The 14,494-nt window shown below is 40.6% G+C and overlaps 1 protein-coding gene across 9 annotated transcripts in view; it reads left to right on the top strand.

Moving 5' to 3' along the window:
• Positions 1–14,494, top strand: part of PEX5L (peroxisomal biogenesis factor 5 like) — a 251,762-nt gene that overhangs the window by 181,899 nt on the left and 55,369 nt on the right. The gene's annotated exons all lie outside the window — the stretch shown is intronic.

Here is a 14,494-nt window from a genome sequence, read left to right as displayed (position 1 = left end):
GATAGTAGCTTAATACCTAACATGTTAGAATACATACTGTGTACCAGGCACTCCCTCGGGAGCTTTGCGTGGATTCTCATTTAATCCTCCCAGCAGTCTTGCGAGGAAGGTAATATTACTATTTTCATTCTGCAGATGAGAAAACTGAGGCTTAAAGATATTGCAGACAGTTACGTGGCATTTTATAAGCAATTAAGATAGACTGAAAATGAACAACTCTCATTTAGCAAGTTACAAAGTCATGATTTTCACCCAGACTCCAGAGCCCATATTCTGAATCACTGCACTGTATAAGCATAAAGAGAGTCTGTGCCCTAACCTTAACAGTAGTTATCCTTGGGTGGCTGGATTTGGAGTGATTTCTTCTATTAGCTATCTATATTTTCCAAATGTTCTGTCATAAACATGTATTACGTTGGTAATCAAGGAAGAAGTGGTAAACTATAGACACTATATTAGAGTCTAAGATTCTTAAGAGAACTAAAAGTGCCACATTCTTCATTTCAAGACCAATAAAGAATGGCAGCACAGACTGGCTTCATCAGAGACTGTTCCAAACACTAGTAAGACCCAGATGAAAACCATGCCTGGAGCAAGTTGAATTTTTCCAAAGTCTCCATTTTTATATCACTGATGCCAATATTCCTTCTATTTCACATTCTATTCCATTCTTAAACCCTCATATTTTTTGGTCATCATCCTGCCTCATGACTTGGCACCTGGTTCTCCTTCTGCGCCTAATCCCCTCACAAGCTCCAGGGGCACTGCTCTGCTCTCTATTCCTCTTGCACAACAACCTCATTGCCTGCTGTCCCCACTCTGTCTTTTTTTTTAAAACAGTTATTATTTTATTTGACAGATGTTTAAACAGAGATGAGCATAGGGACTGATTTTTTTTAACATCTTTATTGGAGTATAATTGCTTTACAATGGTGTGTTAGTTTCTGCTTTACAACAAAGTGAATCAGTTATACATATATCACATATCTCTTCCTTCTTGCGTCTCCCTCCCTCCCACCCTCCATATTCCACCCCCTAGGTGGTCACAAAGCACCAAGCTGATCTCCCTGTGCTATGTGGCTGCTTCCCACTAGCTATCTATTTTACATTTGGTAGTATATATATGTCCATGCCACTCTCTCACTTTGTCCCAGCTTACCCTTCCCCCTCCCCATATCCGGAAGTCCATTCTCTAGTAGGTCTGTGTCTTTATTCCCGTCTTGCCCCTAAGTTCTTCATGACCATTTTTTTTCTTTTTCTAGATTCCATATATATGTGTTACCATATGGTATTTGTTTTTCTCTTTCTGACTTACTTCACTCTGTATGACATTCTCTAGGTCCATCCATCTCACTACAAATAACTCAATTTCATTTCTTCTAATGGCTGAGTAATATTCCATTGTATGTGTGTGCCACATTTTCTTTATCCATTCATCTGTCGATGGACACTTAGGTTGCTTCCATGTCCTTGCTATTGTAAATAGAGCTGCAATGAACATTGTGGTACATGACTCTTTTTGAACTATGGTTTTCTCAGGGTATATGCCCAGTAGTGGGATTGCTGGGTCATATGGTAGTTCTATTTTTAGTTTTCTAAGGAACCTCCATACTGTTCTCCATAGTGGCTGTATCAATTTACATTCCCACCAGCAATGCAAGAGGGTTCCTTTTTCTCCACACCCTCTCCAGCATTTATTGTTTGTAGATTTTTTGATGATGGCCATTCTGACTGGTGTGAGATGATATCTCATTGTAGTTTTGATTTGCATTTCTCTAATGATTAATGATGTTGAGCATTCTTTCATGTGTTTGTTGGCAATCTGTATATCTTCTTTGGAGAAATGTCTATTTAGGTCTTCTGCCCAGTTTTGGATTGGGTTGTTTGTTTTTTTAATATTGAGCTGCATGAGCTGCTTATAAAGTTTGGAGACTATGTTGCTTCATTTGCAAATATTTTCTCCCATTCTGAGGGTTGTCTTTTTGTCTTGTTTATGGTTTCCTTTGCTGTGCAAAAGCTTTGAAGTTTCATTAAGTCCCATTTGTTTATTTTTGTTTTTATTTCCCTTTCTCTAGGAGGTGGGTCAAAAAGGATCTTGCTGTGATTTATGTCATGGAGTGTTCTGCCTATGTTTTCCTCTAAGAGTTTAATAGTGTCTGGCCTTACATTTAGGTCTTTAATCCGTTTTGACTTTATCTTTGTGTATGGTGTTAGGAAGTGTTCTAATTTCATTCTTTTACATGTAGCTGTCCAGTTTTTCCAGCACCACTTATTGAAGAGGCTGTCCTTTCTCCACTGTATATTCTTGCCTCCTTTATCAAAGATAAGGTGACCATATGTGCGTGGGTTTATCTCTGGGCTTTCTATCCTGTTTCATTGATCTATATTTCTGTTTTTGTGCCAGTACCATACTGTCTGATTATGTAGCTTTGTAGTAGAGTCTGAAGTCAGGGAGCCTGATTCCTCCAGCTCCGTTTTTCTTTCTCAAGATTGCTTTGGCTGGGCTTCCCTTGTGGCACAGTGGTTGAGAGTCCACCTGCCGATGCAGGGGACATGGGTTTGTGCCCCGGTCCGGGAAGATCCCACATGCCGTGGAGCGGCTAGGCCCGTGAGCCATGGCCGCTGAGCCTGCACGTCCGGAGCCTGTGCTCCGCAACGGGAGAGGCCACAACAGTGAGAGACACGTGTACCGCAAAAAAAAAAAAAAAACAAAAAAAAAACCACAAAGATTGCTTTGGCTATTCGGGGTCTTTTGTGTTTCCATACAGATTGTGAAATGTTTTGTTCTAGTTCTGCCCCACTCTGTCTTTCCTCTGCAGGGAACATTCTTCCCCCAGATCTTCATGTGGCAGGGTCCTTCTTGTCATTCAAATTTTAGCTTGAGCGTCAACACCTCAGAAAAGCTGAACCTGACCACCAGTTGCTATCACAGCACCTAGAGTTTTGTTTTTCATCCTTATATTTATCACTTCGTCTTTCCTTATTTGTTTTTATTTATCTGTTCTCTGTCCACTTTAAAATGTAACCTCTGTGAGGAAAGGAAACTTCTCTGTTACTTAACACTGTACCCCAAGATCTAAAACAGTGCCTAGTATCTAGTATTTAATATTTGTTGAATTAATGGATGGATGGCTAGTTGTTAATCACCTAACGTGAGAAACACTTCTATCTATTGTTGCTTATAAAGTGCCGTATCACCTGCTAATGTAATTTAGTATTTGCATTTTCATAGCTGATGTAAACAATCACTTCTGTCTGTGACGTATGGATTTCTACCAGGGACTGTACTGAAGTGTCCTCTGTGGTGTCTCAGTCTCAGTGTCAGTCAGTGAGACACATTTATTACAATGCAGGTAACACCAACCGATCTTGCCATGGAGTAACACTGGGCATGTTTTATACTCTGCATGGTATGAACTAGGCTATACTTACACTATGTAATACCTGACAACATGCGATTCAACTAACGTTGAGCTAAAATGCCCTAAAATTCCATCTCTTCTACTAAAGACAACTAACACCACGTGCACATTTATTGCATATTTTATCTGACCTGGGAACCTGTTTATGTGCGAAGACTAACATTGCTTAAGCCCAGGTTGAACGGTTAGATCTTGTGAGGCCTTATGTGGGTGAAGCTTTTTGCCTGCATATCTTACATTTTATCACTGCAATTTCATCTCGGCTCAGCGTATTGTAATTTTAGAACAAAGAGCCAAATACTTCTATTTGGGGCTTTAAAAAAAAAAATGCCTCTTCCCTGAAGGAGCTTCCTCCATACTTCCTCCTGGATTTTCTTCCTAGCCAGCAGCCTAAACACACTGTCAGCTACAACAGGTCCCTGGGAAAGATGCACTGGGAGGCACAGAAGTGAGAGGCAGGGAAGGAGCCCCAGGGGCTCAGGAACGGAGATCCCTAGAGCGACCTGTGCTGTGTCAACAGAGGAGAGAGGAGGTCACGTGGACAGGCAGCACACCTGCAACCACACATCAAAAATACCTCTTATCACTGTCAGCATGGAGGGAAAGAGCCAGCCAGCATCTGGCACTGTGTTTAGCTAGTTAGTCTCTCTAGGTGCCTCAGCCTTCAAAATAAACTGGATGTAGCAACAAATTCATCAGACGTGTTTGAAACTCCTTCTGTGCGCCAGGCACTGAGCTAGGTGCTAGGAATAGAAAATTGAGTAAGATAGCTCTGCCCTTAAAGAGCTGGAAGAATTGCAGGTATTTTGCAGCTCGGGAGATCATCAAGCATAGTTTATCCCATGGTATAGTTCAGCGGTCCCCAACCTTTTTGGCACCAGGGACCGGTTTCGTGGAAGACAATTTTTCCATGGACCAGGGTTTGCAGGGGGATAGTTTTGGGATGATTCAAGTGCATTACATCTATTGTGCACTTTATTATTATTACGTTGTAATTTATAATGGAATAATTATACAACTCACCATAATGCTGACAGGAGGCAGAGCTCAGGCAGTAATGCAAGTGATGGGGAGCGGCTGTAGATACAGGTGAAGCTTTGCTCGCTCACCTCCTGCTCACCTCCTGCTATGCGGCCCAGTTCCTAACAGGCCATGGACTGGTACCAGTCCATGGCCGGGGGGTTTGGGACCCCTGGTATAGTTATTGTGGATTTACACGTTCATCTCCACGTGGAGATTTTGAACTCTTACAGGTGGGACCGTGTCTAATCTTTATGTTCTTAGCACCTTTCAGAGAGGCTGGTACAGAACGAGGTGCCACAAACTTTTGCTGGATGAATAAATGAACGTATTAGCAACTTATTCCTCTAATGCATTTATTTCACCTAAGTATCTCTTCTTTAATGTGTGTTTAAGAAATGTCACTAACTTACTAACAGAAGATGAACTTTGTGCTTGGCAGGCATCATTGAAAGCTACCTCCTAACTTCCCATTTCTATGTCCTATCTCAAAGGACATAGCTCTCAAGATAACTCTCCTTCAGACTCCAGGCTAACTTTCCCTCAGCAGTACTATAAGAAAAAGCACAGGCAAATTGGTAATTACTGTTTAAGAACAAGGATAGTGAGAGAGCTTAATGCTAACTAGACCTTCCTTGGTCTGGAAATGTGAGTGACCTTCTTTATCTCTAAGTTTAACTAGGAAATGTCATGTTCCAAACAATGTAACATCTGATAGGCACCTCAGAATTAAATGACTGAAGGGAATTGGAGAGTATTCTTGAACTCCTTTTGTTAATATAGGATCATGTAAGAAACTTCTGACTTGGGTGCCCGCCTACCAAGAAGATTATCTGTCTCTACCACCCCCTCATATTTTCTCTTGCTTTCTATGACAGTGTCACCTCTTCGAAGTAGGTGGAAGAGATTAATGGATTAAACACTACTTAAATCATTCTGACTTAGATTCAATATTCAAAAAAGAGAAAATCTTCTGAAAATATATGGAAACATTCTTTGGGCAATATTGAAGGAATCTTGAGGTTGACTTCTTAAGATCCAGATTTCCTAAAGCTTAGCACGTCATGTTAGCTAACATGCTTCCCACGTCAAAGTGTAGATAGATCACATAAAGATTAGATGTGTTGTGAATTCACTGGGAAACTGGCAACGTTGATCTCATGATGAGTCAATATTCTTCCATTTTTAAACAAAGAAAAGTTGATTCTCAAAAACGATATGAAGCATAGATGAGACTTAATGTCAAGTGACTCATGACAAACCCACATAGGTGAAATGACTGAAAGTATAAAGACATGTCAGATGGTCTGAGATAAATTTAAGGATAAGTAATCTATTTAAAGGAAGAGAGATATTTAGAGTCCGCCCATAATTTAAGTCAGTGTTTTGAATAGTTACCGTATTCTTTCACTCTCCCTTGATATCCGTTGTGTAAATACCAAAGTAATTAAATCTTTGACTTGAACCTTTTTTAAATTATTATTTTTATTGGGGTATAGTTAATTTACAATGCTGTGTTAGTTTCAGGTGTACAGCGAAGTGAATCTGTCATACGTATACATGTATCCTCTCTTTTAGGTTCTTTTCCCATACAGGCCATTACAGAGCATCGAGTAGAGTTCCTTGTGCTGTATAGTAGGTCCTTATTGGTTATCTATTTTATATATAGTAGTGACTTGACCCATTCTAACAAAACTTCAGTTACCCACAGATTGGTCTTCTAGACCATCATGTTTGCAGACAAGCTCCAGACCAAAAAGTAGCCAGGATAAATTCCCTTAACACCCTGACTAGCAGGCAGATCTGCTCAATGCCACCATTTAGGGTCCCAGGTTCCTTGCCATTTGTTTCCCCTCGACCCCTTAAGGTATTATCCTCCCCTGCATGGTCAAAGCCAAGTCACAAGTGTGTTGTTTCTCCAGCCCCCACCAGGGGAAGGAGAGCTTGAAGGAGGCAGGCCCACCTTCCTAAAAGCTCTGGCCCAGATCTCATCTGCTCACACTCCACTGGCTGAAGCTTAGTCGAACACATCACTCCACCACCACCCATGCCCCAGACTGCAAGGGAGGCTGGGAAACGGCCACAGTTCCACCACCACAGAAGAAAGGAAAGTGTATTTTGACTGACAGCTAGCAGTCTCTGCCACAGGTACCTTCCAGCTCTGATATTTGGAGGAATATTAGGAAGCCTCTCTCAATATCTCTTTCTCTCTCCTGGATTTTTTTTACTTTTAGGGCCAACTATTAAATAATTTACTAGGAATTTTATTTCTGTAGGAGGAATAATGTAAGTCTATTTATCTGGAACATACAAAACCCCATCACTTTTTTTTTTAATTGAAGTATAGTTGATTTACAATGTTGTGTTAGTTTCTGGTGTACAGAAAAGTGATTCAGTTGTACACACACACGCACGCACATATATTCTTTTTCATATTCTTTTCCATTATGGTTTACTATGGGATATTGACTATAGTTCCCTGTGCTATGCAGTAGGACCTTGTTGTTTATCTGTTTTATATATAGTAGTTTGTGTCTGCTAATCCCAAACTCCTAATTTATCCCTCTCCCCCCTCTTTCCCCTTTGGTAACCATAAATTTGTTTTCTATGTCTTCAAAAACCCATCTCTTGATTAGCAATTCCATGCCATATAAACCAATCATTGCTATTCTATAAAACTTCCTGTAATGTTGAATATTATTAATATTATTATTATTATATTAATATTATAATAATAGTTAATATTATTATTAACTATTAGTCAAATAGTGAAGGCAGGGGTTAAAATAATTCTAGTCTTTAATGCTATATTCAGGTCAGTAGAGCTATCTGCCCATGTTGGTTTCAAAAGGTTTTCATAAAATCAAAATACTGGATGATGAGAGATATCTCTTTTTTGATGACAAATACTTCTCTTTGGTTTAATAAGCAGAACATCAAACACACAACCCTACAGAGTTCTGTAAAGAATCAGTAAACTCCCTGTGGGTGAAGCGAATTTCCTTTATTCATTTGACTAGGGCATATAATATACCACACAATGATGGTACACAGTTGATGTTCCATACATAAATAATTCCTGTTGATTAAGAAAGTGGTTCTTTTCCATGAGGGTAACCAGTCCTTCTTCCTCCTCCCAGATGGTCAATCATCAGCCTCTTAGATCTTGTGTTAGTCAGTGTTCTCCAGAGAAACAGAACCAGTAGGATATAAAGATAGAGATAAAGACAGACAGAGACTGAGATTTACTATAAGGAATTGGCTCACACAGTTATGGAGGCTGAGAAGTTCCACAGTCTGCCATCTGAAAGCTGGAGACCCAGAAAAGCTGGTGGTGTAGTTTCAGTCCAAATCCAAAGGCCTGAGGACCAGGAGAGCCAATGGTATAAGTCCCAGTCTGAATATAGAAGACCAATGTCCCAGCTCAAGGAGACAAGTAGAAAGAATTCTCCCTTCCTCTGCCTTTTTGTTCTATTCAGGCCCTCACTGGATTAGATGATGGCGACCTGCATTGGAGAGGGCCACTTCTTTATTCAGTCTACCAATTCAAATGCTAACATCATATAGAAACAGGCACACAGAAATGTTTGACCAAATGTCTGGGTACTCTACGGGCCAGTCAAGTTGACACATAAAATTAACCATCACAGATCTTAATGACATTCCCAGAGATGCCCAGTCTTCTCTGGAACCTCTGGTACTGAACTGTGAGAGATGTCACAGGCCATTTTAGAGTTTACGCTTCATGCCAGGGATTCATAGGGCCTACCTCATCACTGTAGAGAAGGGGCTGAAATCTAGAGACACTAACGGACTCGGCCAAGCAAACACTGCTGATTACTGGCAGGCAGAACGGGAACCCACATTTGCACATTACCTTGGAGCTGTTGATAAAGGGAGGAACTTCTGAATTCAGATAGTAAACAATATTAAAAATTACTAAAAATTGGAATTTAGTTTAGAGATGTGTTTTTCTTACATGAGATTTCTTTAATATGTTGGTTTTAATTTATATTCAAGTGACTTGGTATTATTTGAAATATACATCAATCCCTGACCTCACAGCTATATTTAATGGACCAAGAGGGCTAGAGGCATGGAGAGAAAGTAAAAGGCAGAGAGGTATTAAAACATAGCTAGAAATTGTCAATATCATACATGAGCCACATGCAAATAATTGGAGATAAATTTGATTTCCCATGAAAAACTGAATTGCATGAAATCTGAGAATAAAAGGTTTACCGGGATATCCCTTATATCCCTTGTTACCTTATATCCAAAGAATAAAAATGGATAAATAAATAACCTCTAGTCAAGCCCCCAGATCAGAATATTATGGTTATTAACACCATTTGCTTCCTATATCAAAAAGCTTGGGCAGTCAGAAAAGGAATGAGCAGTCAAATGTTCTATTTCTGTGTCCTGCATGGCTCTGGGGTGAAAATGCAGACATATACAAGATTGACTACCTGATCTGACTACAGAAGGAAAGTAGATAGATCACTCTACCCTTAAACCTAATTGTGAAAAAATATTTCATTTTCACAGAATAAGTAAAACCAATCCCCTTATTAAACTGAGATGTGGGGCTTCCCTGGTGGCGCAGTGGTTGAGAGTCCGCCTGCCGATGCAGGGGGAGCGGGTTCGTGCCCCGGTCCGGGAGGATCCCACATGCTGTGGAGCAGCTGGGCCCGTGGGCCATGGCCGCTGAGCCTGCGCATCCGGAGCCTGTGCTCCACAACGGGAGAGGCCACAGCAGTGAGAGGCCCGCGTACCGCAAAAAAAAAAAAAAAAAAAAAACAACTGAGATGTGTTTCTGTGATGGCAACGGTGTTTATCGAAGCCATTGATGTAAAGAACACACTTGCGAAAGCTCCGTTTCAAGTTACCACTTCCTTGTCTAAATCATTTCTTGTGACTCATTTGTATTCTAAAGAGAATCTTCCTTTTCAAAAATAAGCTGGCTTTTGATACTAAAGCATTCTTTCTCTACCTGTGCTGAACAGGCATTCAATTGTGAGCATCAGATTTAAGTCACCTCATCAATTAGGTTTAAGTTTTAATTAGCCAGTTGGCAATAATACAATATGGACTTTGAAATTGGAATTATTTATTTCATTAGTGAAGTTTGATTTTATGGATCCACCAAATCACAATGATTATTTGGATCAGTGATAAAGATTTACCCCATTCAAAATAAGAGCTTTGCATTATTATTTTGGATGGCTAAGAATACACACATACACGCACACATACGCACATGCACACATACAAATACACTAAATTTAGGTGAGGTCCTGACTTGTTCAGGCAAGGATCCCAAGCACAATGGAAGTGAAGTGGCCACATGAGTGGAAATAAATGCAGCTTCTCTAGAATCTCTAATATGGATGTGCAGCTGTTGGTGACACTGAGTCCACAAGGAAGGCCTGTTACACTTGGGCTTTGTGTCTGTACTCAGGAAGAACTTACCTAGTCCATCCTGAATCCAGTTGGTTCTCAGGCTAAATGCAGGTGTCAGGAAAGATGGGGCCTCATGCTGTCCATCACGGGATGGGGGGAAGACGGCAGCTGTATGCCCCAGCATTGCCCAACGCCATCAGTACCTCTAGCTCCCTAGATTTCCAGAAAGCCTACTGCCATGCTCAGAGGGATGATCCTAACTCTTACAAAATTTTAAAAGTACACATGAACTTTGAGAAAAGAGTAGAAGGAAATGCAAGGGTATCAACAGTAATTAAAAACATCTCTGGATAGTGAGATTGAGAGATTATTAATTTTCATTGGCAATTTCAATGGTTTTTTTAAAATTATAATGATATAGATATTGAGTTCATAAACGTAAAATAAGTTGTCTGGGTTTTTTTTTTTAATTCTTAAAATACGCCCTGTGTGTCAGATCAGGGCCAGGAGACTTGGGCTCTATTTCTCCTGGGCCATTCACTGCCCTGGCAGGGTTGGAAAAGTCCTTTTCCTTTTCTGTGCCTCCATTTCTTTATCTGTAACCTGAGACCATTCATTAGATCCATGATACCCTAATTAGGCTGCCCACTGGAAATACCTGGGGAGCTTCCTGAAATACTGATGCCTGTCCCACTCCAAGGTACTGTGATTGCAGTGGCCCTGGCTGTGGCCTGGGTTTGGAAATTTTGAAAAGATCCCCCCAGGTGATTCAGTGTGAAGACAAATTTAGGAACCTCTGGATCTGATGATTTCTAAGGCTGTCTTCTGCTGTCACGATCTGTGAATCTATGATTCTTCACATTTGCCTACGGCCATCCCTGAGTATCAGTTCTGTTTTTAGCAGTTGCTAGGAAATAATATTCCAAAACTTTCCTAGGTGACCCATTTCAATGTCTTGCAATCATTTCAATCAGAATATATTTCCTTATGTCTAATCTAAATACCTACGGCAGCAATTTAAGCCATTATGGGAAAAGAGAGCATCTAGTTCTGATTGGATTTGTTGCTGAATTCCTTGCATGAACTTACATCACTGGATTCAGTTATTTTTCACCTCTAAGTAAATTCTCTAATTACTAGATCTTTACCTAACAAGTTCCTTGTCAAGGTTCTAATGGTGAGGGAGAAACGCAAGATTACTTACTGCTCTATCACCCAGAGTATACTTTCCAGTTTCTGCCAACATCATTGCTAGATCTGTGTTCCTGTGAAGTTCTTAAGGACAGTATATTTTCAACCTTTAATTTTTTTTAAACCTGGGAATACTAATTTCAAAAAGAAGATATCACTAGGATTGAAGCATATTTTTAGTAAATAAGCAATCCTCTTCCTTTTTTACCTACTGAATATATATTTGTCTTTTCACTTTTTTCCTGTTTCTGTCTGTCCTTTATCTTAATTGGCCACTGAATTATATAATTTATAATATGTTTTATAGTTTATATATATTTTATTATTGGTTTAATATTCCTTTCATGTTTTTACTGTTTTTCTTAGCCTTCCCACATTTTCTCTATCACTCTAGTGTTTTTCCTTCCTTTATTAGTATACTTATTGAAGTTAACAGATTTCAACAAAATGAATTACAAGGGATATGTCACAAGACATGTTCTGGACAAATGCTCAAGGTTCAACTAAAATGACTGAAAATACTGTGCCATTTACAAGATAATTCTTTCCCATGCTGAAAAAATATGGTTTGATGCTCTTTACAGTTGTACCAGGATTCAGGAAGGATTAATGACAGGAACAAGAGCCCTCTTTTAAAATTTTTCTTAAATAGGCTCCTATTTTAGCTCTGAACACTAGCTCCAAGGCTAACTTTGTTCTTTGTATATTTATGACCATTTGATGTGAACCTTTCTTAGTCTTGTTATGCACTGTTCGTTTGCAAATGAAAATAGAAACAGTTGCCTATCCTGGTTACAGATTTCTGGGTACAGGGTCCTGATTAAATCTGAACTGTATAGCAGGGCTGGGTTCTACATCACAGCTGTGTCACATCTGTGTTTTAGCAGCCACTTTGAGAAATTGATGGTGCATGTGTAATACTGCCTCATTGTTAAACATGAGATTGATCGAGCACCATTGTGATCCAGTAAAATTATTCCGATTCATTGGACTTCTTCACAACCTTTATAGGATCTTTGAAATATTTTCAAAAGAACAGGAGCATTTTACGTGAATCCACTGAATGATACTGACTGCTTAAGGAAACTTTATGATATGACTTTGAACCATGCTGTATGCTTTTTATCTCTTCTACACTGTTGATATCTAAATCGTCTCTGTGGTGAAATGGTGATATTTCTAAAGCCTTGTCAAAGGAGGTTTCTCTTGTATAAAATATGGATGAGATGTGCACAGAACAGAAGGCATCTTCTGTTTCAGTAAAATAAGCACAAGTAGAGAGCTCTGAACATGCTGTGCCACTTTGTTCTGTGGGTTTGGTAAACTAACCAGAAACCTGCTCATAGAGTTTGGGGGATAATACATAAACTAGGGAGAATGTAAAGTCGCCTAGGAAGTTGAATTGATCCTCAAAGATTGAATGGTGCCGTCATATATTTGTTTTAAAAAAGCGTTACACTTGTTAAGTGACTATTTTCAGACTCTACATTAGGCACTAGAGATACCGAAATGAGAGAGAACTATGCTTGCCTTCAGCTAGCTCAGAATCTGGTGGAAGATAATGCAGAATCCTAATACCGGGACAGAGAAGGTTTTCCAAGAGCAGGCATCACGCTCACAGTTTCAAAAAGGAGTGCGAGCAGAAGGGAGAAGGCATTCAGAGCAGAGGGAAGAAAACGTGCAAACGCACAGAGGCATAGATGAGTGTCTTTGCATTGAGGACCTGCGGGCGTCATTGGGTATGGTTAGAATGCAGGGTGGGCCTAGAGGAGCAGTGGGAGATGAGATGAAGAGGCAGGCAGAGGAGGCAGAAGCCAGATCATTCATGCTTTCCTCCAGCAGATTTGTATGGAATGTGTATTATGTGCCGAGCAGTGCGTTGTGCTAGATACTGGTTTTCTCCTGCCTCACAGGCCCTTCCTCCCCAGTCTCCTTTGCTGGCTCCTCTGTGTCTATATTACAGAGCCCCAGGACACAGCTCTCGCTCATTCTCTCTTCCTCATCTACATTTTCTCCTTAGCCATCTCTTTCGGTCCCGTGGATGTAAATACCACCTATACCCCAATGGCTCTCAATCTGATTTTTCAACCTTGACTTCTCCCCAGAGATCTAATTGCCTACTGATACTGCCACTTGGGTTCTAGTATCCAGGGTATGTGTAACATGTCAAAAAATGAACTCTTCGGGGCTGCCCTGGTGGCACAGTGGTTGGGAGTCCACCTGCCGATTCAGGGGACGCGGGTTCGTGCCCCGGTCTGGGAAGATCCCACATGCCGCGGAGCGGCTGGGCCCGTGAGCCATGGCCGCTGAGCCTGCGCGTCCGGAGCCTGTGCTCCGCAAGGGGACAGGCCACAACAGTGAGAGGCCCACGTACCTCAAAAAAAAAATTAAACAATAAATGAACTCTTCATCTCCCATTCCAAACCAGTGCCTACTCCACTTCAGTAATAGCACCACAATCTGCTCAAACCAAAGTCCTGGAAGATGCCCTTCCTTTCCCTACAGCCTCACAGCCAATCCAGTAGGAGGACCTGCTGGAATAATGACCAAACTAAAGGAATCCAACTACATCTATTATCTCCCCCGCTCACGACTTCCTTCACACCAGCAGCATCCCTGGCCCAAACCACTGCCACAGCCTCCTACCTTGTCTCCCAGCTTCCAGTCTTGCTCCCCTGTAAGTTCTGTAAGTTCTCTTCTCAAAGGGTACATCAGATCCGGTTACTTCCCTGCCAATGATGGCAGTTGAAATCTGCCAGTAGTTTCCCATCACAAATAAAATGAGATCCAAAGTCCTTACTTATGGTCCACAGGACATGATCTGACCCCTGCTGTCATTCCCTCTTGTCCCTCCTCCCTATCCCATAGGACATTTTAGCCGCACTGGCTTTTCCGTTCCTTCATCCCTCCAAGCTTATGCCCAGCTCCATATTCTCTGTCCAGAATGCTCTTGCCTGTGTTGTTTAGGTCTCGGCTTACGTGTCACCCCCTTTAAGAGGTCTTCCTTGATCACTAAAAGAAGACTTCTAAAAGAAGTCATCCATAATTGTCCTATGTAATTACTTCTCAAGGTATTAATAACCATCTGAATTTATATTTATTTATGTACCATATCCTTCTACTAGACTGGAAACTCCATGAGTGTGGGGACTTTGTCGTGTTTACTGTTGTGTCTCCACTCTCCAGAATGGCGCACTGAGATGTAGTCACAAACCGTGCTCAGTGCAAATGAAGGAAAAGTATAGAATTTACGTGATTTTGTATGGCATTGAAAAGTGTTGATATAATTCAACCTTCTGTTGAATGTACTCAAAGAATTCTATTTATTCTCTTCAATATAAGGCATAAGCACAATAGCATAATTTGATGGTCTAACACTCATTTGGACATTTCTGCCCTATTTTCTTTGGGAAAACTTGACCAAATAGCAATGTTTATGACTTTGTAAAAACTAGGCT

This window comes from Pseudorca crassidens, chromosome 5 (genome assembly GCF_039906515.1).
Source record: "Pseudorca crassidens isolate mPseCra1 chromosome 5, mPseCra1.hap1, whole genome shotgun sequence".
In the NCBI taxonomy this organism is placed as follows: Eukaryota; Metazoa; Chordata; class Mammalia; order Artiodactyla; family Delphinidae; genus Pseudorca; species Pseudorca crassidens.
The sequence above is the reverse complement of the archived record's forward strand: the minus strand, read 5'-3'. Positions and strand labels throughout refer to the sequence as shown.